The 14,014-nt window shown below is 41.3% G+C and overlaps 1 protein-coding gene and 1 long non-coding RNA gene across 4 annotated transcripts in view; one reads left to right on the top strand and one right to left on the bottom strand.

Annotated features, from left to right (window-relative positions):
* LOC139157250 (uncharacterized) overlaps positions 1–1,571 on the bottom strand; it is a 91,950-nt gene extending 90,379 nt beyond the window's left edge. Inside the window, exon 1 of the long non-coding RNA XR_011557450.1 lies at positions 1,410–1,571. This is a non-coding gene — a long non-coding RNA (uncharacterized lncRNA). The remainder of the gene's footprint in view (positions 1–1,409) is intronic.
* Positions 1,572–2,255: 684 nt separating this feature from the next.
* AGPAT4 (1-acylglycerol-3-phosphate O-acyltransferase 4) overlaps positions 2,256–14,014 on the top strand; it is a 51,890-nt gene continuing 40,131 nt past the window's right edge. The window contains exon 1 of one of the 3 annotated variants that reach the window (XM_070733814.1): positions 2,256–2,345. The gene's annotated coding sequence lies outside the window, so the exon portion shown is untranslated. Of the gene's footprint in view, positions 2,346–3,376; positions 3,601–14,014 lie in introns of those variants that run through there. The other 2 variants (XM_070733813.1, XM_070733815.1) reach the window with 2 other exon arrangements.

The raw sequence follows: 14,014 nt of genomic DNA, 5'->3' as shown, positions 1-14,014 counted from the left end.
CATTTCACCCCTGCTTTCTGAACTGTAAAAAATCGCAGTTTCAGTTCCTTCCTTTAGCATGTAGCACTTGATAGAATGGCGCAGCAGGTAGAGTGCTGTACTGCAGGCCACTGAAGCTGACTGTAGATCTGTAGGTCAATGGTTCAAATCTCATCACCGGCTCAAGGTTGACTCAGCCTTCCATCCTTCCGAGGTACGTAAAAATGAGGACCCGGATTGTGGGGGCAATATGCTGGCTCTGTTAAAAAGTGCTATTGCTAACGTGTTTGTAAGCCGCCCTGAGTCGAAGGAGAAGGGCGGCATAAAAAATCGAATAAATAAATAAAATAAATAACAGCAAAAACTACACCAGTGCAGCAAATCTAGAGAAGAGTGAAACTCTTTTTAGGACGGGTTAACAATAATAATAATAATAATAATAATAATAATAATAATAATAATAATAAATAATTAGATTTGTATGCTGCCCCTCTCCGAAGACTCGGGGCGGCTATGAAATTGTGCTTGGTATCGTAAGCCTATTTGGTTATTGAAGCACATGAAAAGAAACTGTATGTGAATGGAAGGTGAGATGACAGATTCTTCCACTGTTTCCTCTTTTTTTCTTTTAATTAAAAAGGAACTTCTGAGGGAGGAAGTTTATGTTTCTCCACTCCCACCCTTCCAAAACATGGAGACGCATTAAAGGAGAAGGCAAGGCCAGTGAGGGTTTTGGAGTTTTTAACCATTTCCATCCATTTGCACTGTACATGCATGAACATGTATGAGCCGAGGTGGTACAGTGGGTAGAGTGCAGTACTGCAGGCCACTGAAGCTGACTTGTAGATCTGAAGGTCAGCGGTTCAAATCTCATCACCGGCTCAAGATTGACTCAGCCTTCCATCCTTCTAAAGTGGGTAAAATGAGGACCCGGATTGTGGGGGCAACATGCTGGCTCTGTTAAAAAGTGCTATTGCTAACATGTTGTAAGCCGCCCTGAGTCTAAGGAGAAGGACGGCACTAAAAAAAATTGAATAAATAAATTTAAAAAAAATAAACAATCAAACAGGCCTGTGTAAAAGCAATTCAAGTCTGCAGCCTAAAATAACTTTACAGTTAGTCAAGCAGATATTATGAATCAGGCCCAGCATTATAAGCATGGCAGCATTGCAGACTAGAATAATTGTCTTCATCCAAACGCTCTCCTCTCTATTCCACTGTAGGAACCACGGTATGCAATGTGCTCATGGAGGACAATATAGATCGGTAAATTATGTTATTGTGATGGATTTTACAGATTATCTATACTCTTATCCTCCTGCTGTGCAGCAACCATTCAAGCATCTCTGGTAGATGATCCTCAGTCCTTTGTTTGAAAACCTCTAGCAAAGGAGAGATGGCTACAATCTGTTCTATAGACTCATACTTACATGTTCAGGAAGTTTCCCCTGATGTCTCATCTGAGCCTGCTTCCTTGTTCTTTTAACCCTTTGTTCTAGGGAGCAGCAAAGCTCAATCCCTATCCAGTTCTGGAACTGTTCCTGTCCTGGGCACAATGTGCAAAACATTGGAGGTTTGAAGACCATGAGAAACCCTGACAAGGATTGAGTAAAGATTAAAAAAAAAAAAATAAGGAAAAAAAATTATGGTTGAAATTAAAAGAAGAGAGCCGGGCAACATCTTAGTCACAATAAAGTTATGAAGAGGAGAAAGACGATGAACATTGGAAAAAAGAAGTAATATAGAATTAAATTAAACTGAAAGAAATGAGGATTCATGTAATTTATAATATTAAATCTACTTTTAGTAATATATCGAGAAAGAAAGTGTAGATGGTAAATAACTGAAAGTAACAGTGGAACTTTTTTTTTCTTCAGGTGATACAAAATACCAGCGCTGGAAAGGATTTGAGGCTGTTCTAATCCAACCGATTCTCCTCTTTGACTTGAGCGTGAGCCACAAGTTCATCCATCCCCAGATAAAGAGGCTTAGGCTCCGGCCAGGGTTCCGGCCAGCCCCGTTGCTCGGACAAACGCGGCAAAAAGCTTTGCCACCAGCCAACTAACCGCTATCAGCTCTCGCTCATTTACAATCGAGAGAAACGGTATGGAAACCGCAACCTGTTTCCTACCGTAATCTCTGGTAAATAAAAGCAATCCCAAAAACCCGCGTTTGGCAGAAAGCGCTCCCGGGTCCCTTCGCCATTCATGCTCGGGGTTCATTTTTAAATAACCCTACTGAGGAAACACGTGTTTGCCATCTTGGCCTCAGCAATAGGAGGACGGGCGAGGGGAAGGACACTGCCTCCTCCGGGAGTTTTTGTTCGGCCGTCGGCTTCGGGGAAAGCAAAGGCGGCGTGGGCTGAGGTGAGGGTGGCGCCTTCTGAAATAATTGGGCGTTGCTGGACGAGCGTCGAGTCATCCGCCTCTCTCCCTCCCCATTCTTCATCTCTCTCCCCTTCTACCCGTCACACGCGGTGGGGAGAAAGACGGCAGAGAGGTTTTTAATATATTTAAAATAGTTTTCTATACATAATACACACACACACACACACACAGTTAATGTCTATATATAATATATACGTTTATAAACAAACATATTTTGATAGATGATGATGATGATAGATAGATATAGTCTACCTAATATATACATATGTATATAAATCAACATAAGCATATATACTTATTGTTATATATATAAAATAGCTAATGTCTATACATAATATATACATGTTTATAGACAAACACATATATTGTAACGTGTGTGTGTGTGTGTATTTCACACACAGTATGTTTGTATGTATTTGTGTGTTTACAAACATGTATATATTATGTATATATTAAACATAGAAGATTGACGGCAAAAAAAGACCTCATGGTCCATCTAGTCTGCCCTTATACTATTTCCTGTATTTTATTTTAGGATGGATATATGTTTATCCCAGGCATGTTTAAATTCAGTTACTGTGGATTTACCAACCACGTCTGCTGGAAGTTTGTTCCAAGCATCTACTACTCTTTCAGTAAAATAATATTTTCTAACGTTACTTCTACTTCTTAATGAATATATATATATATATATATATATATATATATATATATATATATATATATATATGCATACATATATAATAGCTAATGTCTGCACTATGTATACATGTATGTAAACATACATATTGTAATATATTATCAAGATTCATCAGCAAAAATATGTTTTACACACATATACAAAATAGCTAATGTCTATACATAATATAGAGTCATATGCATATAAACATATATACATATATGTGCGCGCGTGTGTGTAAAACCTCAGCTTATTACTCTCTATATAAATGTTTATAGCATGCACGTATCCAAACACATATGTACTACATAATGTGCGCGTATACCTTTGGTTTTCTTTTTTAATTAACACTGATTTTGAAGGAGCCGCTCCGTGGGTGGAGTTTGGCTTTCCCTTCTCCTCCTCCTCCTCCCTTCGCCCTCTCCGCCCCCCGCCCCCGTGGTTGATTCCAGGCTCGGGCGAAGAAGCGGCGATTGGGGGACCGGCGCTCGACTTCTTCGGAGCATCCATGTCAACGGGCGGGTGAGCCCGAGGCACGCGTGGATTTCTCTCGCTGTGAGTCGCAGGGAAACTTTTATTTATTTACTTATTGGATTGGTACGCCGGCCCTCGGCGCGCCTAATATTTGTTTTTTAGGGGGGGGGGTTCCTCTGCTTACCCCCCCCCCACGAGCGTACCCCTTCGCCCCTCTTCCCTCGCCTTTGCAAAGTACGGAAGCGTCTAAGTTGTTTTGAGAGGGGAGGGAAGGGCGCAGAGGTGGGAGAGAAAGAAAGAGGAGCGGGGTGGGGTCGGCAGCGGGGCCTTGATTTTTGAGGAGGGGCGGCGGGAAGGAGGTAGTTGTGGTTTTCGGTTTTCCTTCCCTCCGTCGGCTCTCCCACACACACACACACAAAATAAGAGAGAGAGCAGTCCTTCGATTCGGGTTTTGCAAAACAAACAAACAAACCCAAAACACCCCACCTCTCTTTGTGAGGAAAAGGAGTCGGGGCGGAACGAGAAGCGTCCGCGGTACCTGCTGCTTCTCTGTGTATGTGTGTCGTGCAACAGATTCCTACCCCGTCACCGTTTCCATGGACACCGACGAAAAGAAGAAGAAACGCCGTCGAGATTTTTTTTTTGTAGGGAAAAACCCTCATAACGGGGCCCTGAAGGCGAGCCCTCCCCCTCCCCGGAGGGTATCGGGACGCCTATATTTATGCAAGGTTTGCAAGCGCGTGTATGCGCGCGCGTTGCTTCCTTTCTGGTGTGTCTCCCCCAAGCACAAAGGAGGAGGTTGGGGGAGGGGAGGGGTTGCCTAGGAAACAGACGTTCTGGGCCGGAGATGCTCCCCTGGATGTGCTTTACTGACACGGACGTTGCCTCGAATGAGGAGCAAGTTGCTAACGAAATATATTTCCTCGTTGCTTATTTGACCCCTATGACAATCATTAAGTGTTTGTACCACATGATTCTTCACAAATGTCTCTTTTTCTTTTATGTGCACTGAGAGCATACGCACCAAAGACAAATTCCTTGTGTGTCCAATCACACTTGGCCAATAAAAGAATTATGTTCTGTTCTGTTCTATTAGTTAGTTAGTTAGTTAGTTTATTTGTTTTTTTTTAATGCCGCCCTTCTCCTTAGACTCAGGGCGGCTTACAACATGTTAGCAATAGCACTTTTTAACAGAGCCAGCATATTGCCCCCACAATCCGGGTCCTCATTTTACCCACCTCCAAAGGATGGAGGGCTGAGTCTATTCTACATAACAAGGTATTAGCGAAGTTGTGGAAATTAAACAGGTGACCAAGAGACCACAGTTAGTCCTAACTATCAGGAGTTGTGCCTGGATGGAGTTGTTTGTAGACCTTACATCATCTTACCTTAATTAAGGCTGCTGTGGCAGATGCTTGGATGAAAGAGCACATCTGTTCGCTCAGATGTTGCAACCGATACGTTGGGCTTCCCTAGGTTTGCGGAACATTTGGTTCTTCTTACAGGCAGAAATTAACTGATGGAAGAGCTGTTGCCCTCCTTCTAAATGCTCTTTTTGAAAGTGTGTTTCTGCTTGCCGGTGGAATCTGCCCCTTGTGATTCGAGAAAGCATCTGTAGGAAAAGCTGTGTTTTGGCTCCTCTGTTTTGGGAAATGCTTTTGATCAAAGCACTTAATACAAGGAGGAATGTTGCAAACAGTTCCTTGCCTTGGAGTGCAGAGGAAGGAAAACAATTACGCTGGATTCCTGAATTCGTACTACGCTTGGCAGCATCAGTGTGCCAAGTTTGTAGAGCTTTCTCAGAATTAGTTACCTAGGTGGCTTGTATAGGTCGGACATTGCAGATTCTAATGTAAACATAACAAGAATAACATATAGCTGAATGTAATGCAAGGCATTGAAATATGAATGCCATATTGTGTGATGACTTTGAATGTGTTGTATAGAAAAATAGAAACTGATTTAAATAAATAATAAGAGTAGCTTTCTCAATAGTGTTTTTATTATTTGTATTTATTTTATTTATTCAATTTTTATGCTGCCCTTCTCCTTAGACTCAGGGCGGCTTACAACATGTTAGCAATAGCACTTTTTAACAGAGCCAGCATATTGCCCCCACAATCTGTGTCCTTTACTCTTACAAGGTTTCATAATACCACTAAGCTACTGTGATATGCTTCGTAATCTATTGACAAATAGATATTTTAATAACACGTTTTTCAGATATACTATACCTATGCACTGTTGTGATTCAGCCTGAGGCTCCTCAGGGACCGGCTGGAGCTCTGCCAGATCCATGCCCAGAGGAGGACAGTGACCAGGAGGGGGAGGACCAGGCAGACGGGGGAGAGGAACGTCAGGAGGAGGAGGAGGGAGAGCAGCCTGAGACCCCCGGGGGGGGGGGCTCTCCCCAGCTAGTAGCCTGGATTCATTGGATGAAGACGCACAGGCTATAATAGACATGCGGCAGAGACGTGCAGCTCAAAGAAGGGGCCAATTAGAAAGATATTTCCATCCCTGAATTGGCAACAGCTGGGTTTGGGTGTGGTTCTCCTCAGCCGGGTTGAAAAGGCAGGCCCGCCCTTACAGTCTCGTGGAGAGTTATCAGCTGGGAGTCCTGTGACCTTGCTTCGATTCTTGGCATCTCTGATCTTGGCTTGTGGCCTAGAAGCCTGGAAGACTTGGGGGAGGCGTGGGTTTTATTATCTCCAGAGTTGTTTTTGCCAGCAAGAATCCTGTTTTATTGCCTGGCCTTCGTGAAACCTCTGTGAAACTGCATCATGTTCCTGTCTGTAAGAACAGTTTTTGTTACCTGTGTTTGCTTTCCAGTATATAAACTGCCTTTGCTTTTTACCAGTGTGTCTGGATACTCTTTTTGGTTGGTGTTGGCGTCTGGGGGGACCCAGACAGAACATGCACCAGTGGTTAGTTAAATGTAAAAGATATGTGATTGTTTGAATCTTCTAAACTGAGAGACTTTGTTTCAACTGAATGTGTATTCACTACAAATTCATTACAAATCTGAAATGTTTGAGCAACTTTTCTTAAACCAGATAGCCTTAAGATATGGTGATTTAAATTACCAGTTTTCATCAATAATTCTAGAAGTTGTAGAAGTTCTGATCCACCCATCTAGAGATAGGCTTCTCCAGATTTGACTATCTTGCTAGCAAAGGCAAGAGTAACTAAAATGAGTGGTTTTTTTCATTTGTGAGTCTGTCTATCTGTCTGTTTGTCTATCTCTCTCTTGCTCTCTCCCTCACTCTCACTCTCTCTATGTCTTCTGAAAGACTTTTGTGTGTAGGTGGGTGGGTGGGTGGGTGGGTGGGTGGGTGGATGGATGGATGGATGGATGGATAGATAGATAGATAGATAGAGCTATTAAAGAGCACGAAGGCTTTTGAAAGGTTTTTTAAACTTCTAATTCCTTAACATTGAGGAGCCATTTGTTTATCTCCTTGGAGTCAAACTTTTGAGAAGCAGGCCATTTATATTCCAATAAGTCACTAAACTAATGGGATATTGATATTCTTACCTATGTACAGTTAATTCCACCTATGACCAATGTGCTTGAAGCCTAGAATGCAATTATGCTCACATAAATAGTTTGAGAAGCTTTTAGATGCTTTTAGCTTAGGACTCAAATGCCTTAAGTTGCCTTTTAGGATTGAAAAGCTCAGTTATTGATTTTTAATTTTTTTACAATGGATTAAAGCAACTCAGAAACAACTGTTTCTATGTATGACCTTCAAGCACTAGGTGAGTGACTTAATTGTATAAGGGTAGCTTCCAAAAATGTTTGTCTACCGCTAATCTGGAAGAAACTGAAGTTCAGGTCTTATTAGTATTCAAATGAAAGACTATCAGGAAACCCAAGTCTACACCAGGGGTTGGCAACCTTAAACACTCAAAGAGCCATTTGGACCTGTCACAAAACCCTTCTTTTACCTGACGATTCCCTGAGCAGTCACAAAATTATCACATGTAGTTGAATTAAACATTCTGTTTTCTTCTGAATCTTTTCTTTTCTTGGATTTATCCATGATTGGCCCACAGGGGTCTAAAAGCTCAATAACTTGTCTGCCAATGGGTATCACACATTGGCGGTTGTAATGAATATTTTGAGTGACAAGGAGCCGCAGTAGAGGGATGAAAGAGCCACATGCGGCTCCAGAGCCATGGATTGCTGACCCCTGGTCTAGACTGAAATCAGGTATTCCAGATGAAATATTGTTACCAAGAAAATAACCATGGCCATCTTCCTCCATCGTCACACGTAGGAATGAATTATACTTGAAGGACATTATTGCCCACTGTGTTTAAATGTTAAGTTATGGCTTCTCTTTGCTTTCCTTCCTTCTCCCTATCATATTTCAGTCCTGACATTCATTGTTTGTGTACTGGTGGTGAATAAGTAATTAGTGACAACTAAGAAAAAAGATGATAAATGTAACATGAACACAGAAGAAAAGATTTTAGCTTTTCTAGAGGAGGATGACACTGTGACGCTTGTGAACAGAAGTAAGTTTTTAGTTTGAGAGTGGGAAGATTTCAGCTGAAAAAAATAATAGTAAAAAAATAGGAAAGAACATATTAGCAGAAAAGCTATGAAATACTCTCTAACCTAGTACAGTGATCCCTCGATTAGCACGGTCTCGATTAGTGCGAAACGCTGCAACGCGGTTTTTCAAAAAATATTAATTAAAAAATAAGTCCGCGGTTTTTTTTGCTATACCACGGTTTTTCCCACCCGATGACGTCATACGTCATCACCAAGAGTCACTTCTCTGTCTCTTTCTCTTTCTTTCCTGTCACTATGCTTCAATCATTTTCTCATTTCTCTTTTTTCTCCCCTTTTTTCTATCATTTCTCTCTCTCTTTCTTCCTCTCTCACACTCTCTTCCTCCCTTCTCTCTCCCCCCCTCCACTTGCCCACGAGAAGAAAAAAAGCAACCTCTGCCGGGCAGCTCCCCTTGTGCCCCCGCTTTGTGCCTGCCTCTTTTGGGGATTTTTTTTTCTTTTCTTTTTTGCGCTGGCGGCGGGAGCTGTTGGGGAGGGCTCTGCCGGGAAGGCCTCTCAGCTGCAGAGCCGAATGGGGGCGGAGGCAACAGCGGAGCCCGGCGCTGGGGCCATGCGAGGCTGTTCATCCAGGGGGGCGTGGACTGGCAAGTCGCCCTCCTTTCTCTCTCTTTCTCAAGATCGCTTGCCGCTTGCCTATTGCAGCGAAGGAGGCGAAGCAAGGCTCCAAGCTGCAAAGCGGCAAGCGGCAAGCGATCTTGGGGATTCCCCTTTGCCTGGGCGGCGGGAAGACCAAGGGAAGGTTCCTTCAGCCGCCCAACACCTGATCCGCTCCGCAGCGCGGCAGCAGCGAGGAGCCGAAGATGGGGTTTCCCCTTTGCCTTTACCCCATCTTCGGCTCCTCGCTGCTTCCGCGCTGCGGAGCAGATCAGCTGTTGGGCGGCTGAAGGAACTTTCCCTTGGTCTTCCCCGCCGCCCACACGCAAACTCCACCATCTGCACATGTGCGGCCATGAAAAAAATGGCGCACATGCGCAGATGGTGGTTTTTACTTCCGCATCCAGTATAACGCGGAAATCGGTTAGCGCGGGAGGTCTTGGAACGTAACCCCCGCGCTAACCGAGAGATCACTGTATATAGAAATGCTTCCCTTTCTTCTACAAACATGCAGAAAGCAGTCTCTTTTGTACTTTGTTGTTAAAAGCAGTCTCACCCTGTGTTAATGACAAAACAGCACCACAGTGACAACTGTGCAAATTAATTATCAGTAGTTTCTGGAAGAGTTTTGCTGCACGTGACCGATGGGGGAGAGAGTGCGTAGTATTATATTTATAGGGTGTTTTTTGACATGTAATGCAGACCAATATTAACATCAGAGAGGGAAAGAGTGCATTTGTACATTATGTACACACCCAAAGAGGTAGCATAGTCTACTGACCCAAATCATTTATTTTTGTCAATTAGATTCCAAATTATACTCTATTCATTCACAATACTTAAAAAAAAATATCTGCACCACACCCAATTTCTATTTTCATTTTAGCTTCCTTTGTCTAATAAGATATATTCAACCTGTAGCATATATACTTTGGTTTAATTTGGAGTATTTTAGTGCATGCCAGTTGGCATCTTATGAGATAATTTAAACATAATGAGGATCACTGAATATACTGCCAATGGGGAGATCTAAGGTGCTCTTTCTGTGAGAAGATTTATGTTCCACAACTTCCAGAATTTATTTAGCTGTGGAGTCCTTGATGTTCTCTGTGCTTGGTTGCTTGCTTGCAGATACAGTATTTAAAACTTTGCAGTTCAGCCCTCAGCTACATATCTTCTCTTCTGATTATTATCTAAATGTCTTTATTTTCACTTACTATAGTAAAATTGACCTCTCCCCGTTTCTAAGAGGTCTGTAAGGAGCGTGCATAAGCGCACCACTGTGCCTATCGTCCCTGTCCTATTGTCTTCTTTTGTTACTTTTTATCATTACTTATCTAATGTTTTATTTGTACAAATTACCACCCTATAATTGTTTGACTAGATAGATAGATAGATAGATAGATAGATAGATAGATAGATAGATAGATAGATAGATTTCATTTCCTTTAGTATACTGATTCCTGAAGGTGTGTTCTTGTGATCCGTTAGGATTCTGCTCATCAGATTGAGGGGTTTGGAACTACTTTTAGCATTTTTGGACACTCAAATGCATGCCGGTTACCAAATGTCCAACTTTTGATCAAGTGACTTGAGGAATACTGCAACGGTTGTAAGTGTGCAAAAATTATCGCAAGTCACCTTTTTCAGTCTGTTGTAACTTAGAACGGTCACTAAATGAATAGTAGTGAGTCAAGGAGAACCTGTGATCCATGTGCTGAGATAAATGTGACCTTATCCTAACCTCTGAGGTACAACAACTATGAAAGAATTTTGTTTTTTGTGGAAGTGGAGCAATCAACATCTTGACAACTACACAGATTGCTCTCCCATGTGTTAAATTTTCCTTCCCCTGGAATGATAGTTAACATTTTGGGTGACAACAATTAACACGCTTGGAATATCTTGCTGTCAGAGGTTGTAGGTGCTTCATCACTGGAAGTTTTTCAGAAGAGACTTGATAATCATTTGTCTGAAATGTGATAGGGTCTCTGCTTGAGCTGTGGAATTGGACTATATGACCTCTAAGGTCCCTTCCAGGTCTATTCTGATTGATTGATTGATTGATTGATTGATTGATTGACTGACTGACTATTCTGATTGAAGGTAGACGTGGTTCATCTGCAAATGACAATGACTGATGCTGTGAATTTATTTCTTCATATATTTTGTGATAATATTTAGTAGACAGGTCATTCTGTTCCTATTTGGTAAATGTCCAGTCTAGTTTGAAGGGAGCCTTTACATACTTTGCACAGACCTTAATGAGAATACAACTCATGATGGGAGTTTTTCCAAGGCCAAAACAGGAGTCATCTTTGTTTATGTGTCGCAGTACTTGTGAATGGCTTGAGAAATCCTGATCCAGCTCTGTCTACATTCATTCAACAAATCTATTTAAAGCAGAATGACCAGGAATCTGTACTGAACCAACTTGAAATCTGCACCACATACTATGTCTTCCTTATAAATTCCACATTAGCTGTCACAAAAGCTGTCACAAAAAGGACACCTCAAACCAATGTCTCATTACTCGTGGGGTTTTGCTTTTGGTGTGGCCAGCCCTGTAGACAAAATAAATGAAGGTCGTTTCATTTTTGGTGATTCAGCCGCTACAATTTAAATAACTGAGGCTGCACTTTTATAGCTTGCAATGTTGGGCTTCTGAGTAGATATAAAAATAAATGTGCTGTGAGTACAGAGATGTCATGTTATAGATCCTGCTTATTTAAGGAACCTCATACAGGACCTGTACTTGTATTTCTACCCTTTAGTGATATAGGGAAGAGTAAACGTCATCCATTTGCATCAAATGATGTGGACAGGCATTCCTTGGCTTACAATTGCTCATTTAGCAACTGTTCAAAGTTATGACAGAAGCTACTTACCAGCCGGTTTTGAAGTTCAGCAGCCAGCCTGCATTTATAGCCATTTGCAGAACCCTGCTATCACATGACTACATATGACATAGGACCAGACTACCTCCGAGACTGCCTTCCTTCTGCCGCACGAATCCCAGCAACCGGTCAGGTCTCACAGAGTTGGTCTCCTTAGGGTCCTGTTGACCAAACAATGTCGGCTGACGGGACCTAGGGGAAGAGCCTTCTCTGTGGGGGGCCCGGCCCTCTGGAATCAGCTCCTCCTGGAGATTCGCGCTGCCCCCACCCTCCTTGTCTTCCGAAAGAGTTTAAAAACTCCTCTTTGCCGTCAGCCTGGGTTTTTTTAGATCTTCCCTCCTGACCAATTAATGTTTTAGTATGATTGTCGAATAAATGGTAATGATAGCTTTTTAAATTAGAATTTTTAAAAAAGAATTTTAATTGGATTGTTTACTATTGTTCTCTGTTTTTTGTATATATTGTGAGCTACCCTGAGTCCCCGGAGAGGGGCGGCATCCAAATCCAAATCCATCCATCCATCCATCCATCCATCCATCCATCAATAAAGCAATTTCCAGCAAAAGCCGCTCCATTGTGAACAATAAATGCCACCAAAAAAGGTCACAAATGTAATGACTGTCACAAAAAATGGTCACAAATTTGGGCCAATCACATGATGTCCTGATTTACAACTTTCATGAGTTGTAAGTGTAATTACTAGGGTCTTATTATGGTTATAATTCTAGGATTACCTGTCAACCCCCTCCCCAAAATATTTTTAGCATATAACCATTATAAGAAAACTTCATAATAAGTATTTGGGCACATTGTGTAGGCTGCCAGAAATAGGATAATATTACTTTCAGTGCTCTTTCCAGTTCATTTCCTTTTATCCTTTGTTGTTTGGGCACAGCAAATATTTGGTGTGCCTAAATATTTATTGTCAAGCTTTCTTAACATGATTGTACTGTAATCTTCCATCCCTTTCATTACAATTCTGATAGTTTACATTGTCTTGAAGCTATTGTTGTATGTAAGTTTTTAAAGAAAACTGAAACTCTTTATTTTTTTTGTTGCAACAGGCAATTTGTTTGGAAAGTTTTACTTCCAGATCTGCCAAATTAAACATCGTATTTTTCAGAGTATAAAACGCACCAGAGTATAAGACATGTTTTAGTTTTGGGGGAGGATAATAGGGGGAAAATGTATCTAGTCTGGTCTGCTTCAGCACATCATTTTATTCCCTGGTTAGGTCTGGGGAAAAAATACTTTCTGGGAGGGAATAGCAGTGAAAACAAGCCTGCAAGTTCGTTAGGACTGAAAAAAAACTCCCCCCTCCAGGCAATAGCGATGCAAACAAGCCTGCAAAGACTTAGGGCTGAAAAAAACCCTTCAGAGTAGCAATGAAAACAAGCCTGCAGGCAGAGAAGATTGTTATCCCCTAGTTAGGGGTGGAAAAAAGCTTTGAAAAAGTTACATTCTGTGTATAAGACACACCCAAATTTTCAGCCTCTTTGAGAGGGAAAAAAGGTGCATCTTATATTCTGAAAAATACGGCATGCATTTACTACTGTTCTACCACTTTACTATTCATTTATGCAGGACATGTAATCTTCCTGTTGGTAATTTGTTCTGAATTGTGCAATTATATTTCCAACCTATTCTACTATCAAAAAGCATACCCACTTTCTTCTTAAGAAAAATGTATGCTTATGTTTAACAGAAAGATCACGTACCTGCCTGCAGACTGACTTACAGATAGTCCTCAACTTACAACAGTTCATTTAATGACCATTCAAAGTTACAACAGCACTGAGAAAAAAGGAGTTACGACCATTTTTCCACTTACAATTGTTGCAGCAGTCGTAGGATGACATGATTTATATTTGGATGCTTGGCAACTAACTCATATTTATGATGGATACAGAGTCCCAGGATCACATGATCCCCCTTTGTGACCTTCTGACAAGCAAGATTAATGGGGATGTTACTAACTTAACAACACAGTAATTCACTTAACAAATGTTGCAAGAAAGGTGGTAAAGTGAGACAAAACTCAATAAATCTCTCAGCAACAGAAAATTTGGGCTCTATTGTGATTGTTGCTTGTATCCTTACAATTTATATTGACTGGTTCCTAATAGGTTTTGATTGCTTATTTATACCTGGAGTATCATTTAGTGTTTTAGCTTATGATTCTTGACAAACATATCTTTTCTTTTATGTACACTGAGATCATATGCATCAAAGATAAATTCCTTGTGTATCCAATCTCACTTGGCTAACAAAATTCTATTCTATTCTATTCATTCACAAGAGTGTAATTTTGAATAATCTTCAGAGGGCACTGGATTATAAACTGGAAGACTGTTCTTAAGACTTGAAAGATATCTGGGTGACTTTGCCAATTATTCTCTCTTAACTTTAGGAAAAAGGTATTG

Source organism: Erythrolamprus reginae, chromosome 1 (assembly GCF_031021105.1).
Source record: "Erythrolamprus reginae isolate rEryReg1 chromosome 1, rEryReg1.hap1, whole genome shotgun sequence".
NCBI classification, from domain to species: Eukaryota; Metazoa; Chordata; class Lepidosauria; order Squamata; family Dipsadidae; genus Erythrolamprus; species Erythrolamprus reginae.
Note: the sequence above shows the minus strand (reverse complement) of the source record. Positions and strands in the feature narration are given on the sequence as shown.